Source organism: Oncorhynchus masou, unplaced genomic scaffold (assembly GCF_036934945.1).
Source record: "Oncorhynchus masou masou isolate Uvic2021 unplaced genomic scaffold, UVic_Omas_1.1 unplaced_scaffold_1031, whole genome shotgun sequence".
Classification (NCBI taxonomy): Eukaryota; Metazoa; Chordata; class Actinopteri; order Salmoniformes; family Salmonidae; genus Oncorhynchus; species Oncorhynchus masou.
Window position 1 is genome coordinate 49,637 of NW_027000005.1, and position 5,000 is coordinate 54,636.

Below are 5,000 nucleotides of genomic sequence, written 5' to 3' on the forward strand. Positions count from 1 at the left end.
AGATTCTCTGCCTCTAACCCTATTACAGGGGCTGAGTCACTGGCTTACTGGGGCTCTCTCATGCCGTCCCTGGAGGGGTGAGTCACTGATCTTCCTGTCTGGATTGGCGCCCCCCCCTTGGGTTGTGCCGTGGCGGAGATCTTTGTTGGCTATACTCGGCCTTGTCTCCGGATGGTAAGTTGGTGGTTGAAGATATCCCTCTAGTGGTGTGGGGGCTGTGCTTTGGCAAAGTGGGTGGCCACTGTTTGGCCCTGTCCGGGGGTGTCATCGGATGGGGCCACAGTGTCTCCTGACCCCTCCTGTCTCAGCCTCCAGTATTTATGCTGCAGTAGTTTGTGTCGGGGGGCTAGGGTCAGTTTGTTATATCTGGAGTACTTCTCCTGTCCTATCCGGTGTCCTGTGTGAATTTAAGTGTGCTTTCTCTAATTTTTCTGGGTTTCTGTACAGCACTGAGACATCAGCTGATGTAAGAATGGCTTTTTAAATACATTTGATTTGAAACTTTACAAAAAAATGTATCAAAATGTTTCTCTGAAGAAGTGGATTATTTATCTTAAGGCTTTCCTACTTGTGTCTGTGTATATATATATAAAATGATAGCTCTAACTTCATTGGAATATGTACAACTACAACAAAAAATTGTTGAGCAAGAGCAGTGGCAGCCAGGAAAAGTGTTGGGAAAATAATAATAAAAATAATGGTGACACCTTGTGGTGTTAATGTGAATTACAGGTGAAGGGGGCTAGTTACCCCATAGTACCCTAACCAACATTTCGTTGTATTAAATCATTATGGTCTATAAATTGAGCATGTGGGCATTGGCGTACTTAGAATTAAATACAAATGAAACAAACAATAACTTATTAGTGCCTTATAATTTAATTTCAGAATTCATTCTTAGAAACAGGAGTATGGCCAGTCTGTGGCTTCATGCTCTTTGCAGAGCAGGACAGTGGTGGAGAACATCCTCTCCTGTCCAGAGCCATGGGATGATAAACACCCTTTAGGCCCCTCTATCCAGGCTGGGCAGAGATGCAGAGTTTATTTTCTATTGGAAGGCCCAAAGGCTTTTAGGTAAAACAACACAATCAAAACAGAAAGCTCCTTGAACATGGGAATATGCCCGTTCTATTGGGCCCAAATCAATTATGTCCGATTGTACATATAATATAACAAAAATGAAAACATTTAAGAGGTCGGAGTTTATGTTTATAAATACTTAAATGCTATAATTACAAAGTTATCTCAGTACACCATCATGCTTTCAGGATAGGTGTCTTTTCAGATTCCACTATGATTCTTTAGTAGTGGACACTACATCACCATGCTCCCTCTCTTTAGTAGTGGACACTACATCACCACACTCCCTCTATTCTTTAGTTGTGGACACTACATCACCACACTCCCTCTCTTTAGTAGTGGACACTACATCACCACACTCCCTCTCTTTAGTAGTGGACACTACATCACCACACTCCCTCTCTTCTTTAGTTGTGGACACTACATCACCACACTACCTCTTCTTTAGTTGTGGACACTACATCACCACACTCCCTCTCTTCTTTAGTAGTGGACACTACATCACCATGCTCCCTCTCTTCTTTAGTTGTGGACACTACATCACCATGCTCCCTCTCTTCTTTAGTTGTGGACACTACATCACCACACTCCCTCTCTTCTTTAGTTGTGGACACTACATCACCATGCTCCCTCTCTTCTTTAGTAGTGGACACTACATCACCACACTCCCTCTCTTCTTTAGTTGTGGACACTACATCACCATGCTCCCTCTCTTCTTTAGTTGTGGACACTACATCACCACACTCCCTCTCTTCTTTAGTAGTGGACACTACATCACCACACTCCCTCTCTTTAGTAGTGGACACTACATCACCACACTCCCTCTCTTCTTTAGTTGTGGACACTACATCACCACACTACCTCTTCTTTAGTTGTGGACACTACATCACCACACTCCCTCTCTTCTTTAGTAGTGGACACTACATCACCACACTCCCTCTCTTCTTTAGTTGTGGACACTACATCACCATGCTCCCTCTCTTCTTTAGTTGTGGACACTACATCACCACACTCCCTCTCTTCTTTAGTTGTGGACACTACATCACCATGCTCCCTCTCTTCTTTAGTTGTGGACACTACATCACCACGCTCCCTCTCTTCTTTACTACCTTGGCCAGAGCGCTCTTGAAAAAAGAGATTTTAATCTCAATGAGCCCTTCCTGGTTAAATAAAGGTTAAATAAATAAAATAAAAAAATTATACTTTAAACTGTCTGGTAAGGTTAATGGCCTTAAAATGTAACTTTGTTTTGAAATATTTATTGTAGAGATTTATTGAGATGTGTGTTTTACACTTCCTGCTGTCTATTAAATATGAACGACTTCCTTATTGACTTCAGCTCTGTGCTGCTGAACGTTTTTTTGTCCTTCTTGCCCCTTGATTTATAGCGCAGTATATGGCATGGGTAACCAAGAGAAAGTGGAGGGAGAGAGAACGAGAGTCAGAGATTCACTAACATGGGTAACCAAGAGAAAGTGGAGGGAGAGAGAACGAGTCAGAGATTCACTAACATGTGTAACCAAGAGTAAGTGGAGGGAGAGAGAACGAGAGTCAGAGATTCACTAACATGGGTAACCAAGAGAAAGTGGAGGGAGAGAGAAGGAGAGTCGGAGATTCACTAACATGGGTAACCAAGAGAAAGTGGAGGGAGAGAGAACGAGAGTCAGAGATTCACTAACATGGGTAACCAGGAGAGAGTAGAGGGAGAGAGAACGAGAGTCAGAGATTCACTAACATGGGTAACCAAGAGAAAGTGGAGGGAGAGAGAAGGAGAGTCAGAGATTCACTAACATGGGTAACCAAGAGAAAGTGGAGGGAGAGAGAACGAGAGTCAGAGATTCACTAACATGGGTAACCAAGAGAAAGTGGAGGGAGAGAGAACGAGAGTCAGAGATTCACTAACATGGGTAACCAAGAGAAAGTGGAGGGAGAGAGAAGGAGAGTCAGAGATTCACTAACATGGGTAACCAAGAGAAAGTGGAGGGAGAGAGAAGGAGAGTCAGAGATTCACTAACATGGGTAACCAAGAGAAAGTGGAGGGAGAGAGAAGGAGAGTCAGAGATTCACTAACATGACAGTGTGCAGTAAATCACCTGCTGTGTCCAACATGTAGAATTGTCAAGACAATTTATATAAAAACAGGGGGGCCAATATTCGGTGGTCAGAGGCGACAGGACGGACACCCGCTGCTCATCACAGTTGTCCTGCGACTCACAGCGGTCCGTGTTCTCTTCAAGAGACAACATGACTCAGATATTAATACATCACAGCGGTCCGTGTTCTCTTTAAGAGACAACATGACTCAGATATTAATACATCACAGCGGTCCGTGTTCTCTTCAAGAGACAACATGACTCAGATATTAATACATCACTTTATTAGTTCACAAAACGGGGTTTTCAAATAGTTATAAAACAGGATCATGTTTACTGAACATCTAGAACTGTACAAAAAACACAAAACAAAAACAAGCAACAGACAGTAAATCTACATCCCAAATGGCACCCTATTCCCTACATAGTGCACTACTTCTGATCAGAGCCCTACATAGGGAATAGGGTGCCAGAGCTCTATAACACCCTATTCCCTACATAGTGCACTACTTCTGATCAGAGCCCTACATAGGGAATAGGGTGCCATTTCAGATACTAAATCATCCAGTGACCGAAGACAAAGTGTCAAAACAAACAGAGGATTGAAAGAAGAAAAACAGATTTTAAATCATGTCAGAAAAATAACTAGAAAAAACAAGTTGATTCCATATGATCATCTGAGGGTTTGGGGTATAACCAGGGGGTCCAATCTGACCCTAGAGCTGTTTGGAGTCTAACCAGGGGGTCCAATCTGACCCTACAGCTGTTTGGAGTCAAACCAGGGGGTCCAATCTGACCCTACAGCTGTTTGGAGTCAAACCAGGGGGTCCAATCTGACCCTACAGCTGTTTGGAGTCAAACCAGGGGGTCCAATCTGACCCTACAGCTGTTTGGAGTCAAACCAGGGTGTCCAATCTGACCCTACAGCTGTTTGGAGTCTAACCAGGGGGTCCAATCTGACCCTACAGCTGTTTGGAGTCAAACCAGGGGGTCCAATCTGACCCTACAGCTGTTTGGAGTCAAACCAGGGGGTCCAATCTGACCCTACAGCTGTTTGGAGTCTAACCAGGGAAGTTGTCATCAGCGATTGGATCATCTCTAACCAATCAGAGTATCAAAATGAAGTCGTCATCAGCGATTGGATCATCTCTAACCAATCAGAGTATCAAAATGAAGCTACAGCCACACGTGTTCTGGCTCTGGTCGGGTTGGACCAATCAGACGGTCTAGTATGGATTTCCATTCTAGAAATCGTCGGGTTGCCAGGCGATACAGCGGACCTTTTTGTGGAGACGATCAGTCATCTCTGTTGGAAATGATCCAGCCGGGTTGCCAGGTTATACCAGCCCGTCTCCAGCTTCTACACAGACAGTCACAACAAACATATCTGGCATCCTGGCTAGTAAAGACTGACACACCAACTGAAATACAAACAGACCATCTGTATCCCAAATGGCACCCTACTCCCTACATAGTGCACTACTTTAGACCAGAGCCCACCCTGTCTGCATGTTGTCATTCAGATGGTCTTATGTTTTCAACTCAGAGAAACACAGCGTCGATTTTTACATTGACAATGTAAATGTATATGTTTCTATAGCAGCAGGTCAGAGTGCAAAACATCTAGAGAAAAAATATAGACTGTGTCCCAAATGGCACTTATGACAGAGAGAGAGACAGACAGACAGACAGACAGACAGACAGACAGACAGACAGACAGACAGACAGACAGACAGACAGACAGACAGACAGACAGACAGACAGACAGACAGACAGACAGAGAGAGAGACAGAGAGTCAGAGAGACAGAGAGTCAGAGAGACAGAGA

At 44.0% G+C, this 5,000-nt stretch overlaps 1 long non-coding RNA gene across 1 annotated transcript in view; it reads right to left on the reverse strand.

The window, feature by feature from the left end:
* Positions 1-3,442: 3,442 nt before the first annotated feature.
* The window catches only part of LOC135528775 (uncharacterized), a 3,422-nt gene continuing 1,864 nt past the window's right edge, over positions 3,443-5,000 (reverse strand). Inside the window, exon 2 of the long non-coding RNA XR_010453580.1 lies at positions 3,443-5,000. This exon is cut by the window's right edge and continues 1,436 nt beyond it. This is a non-coding gene — a long non-coding RNA (uncharacterized LOC135528775).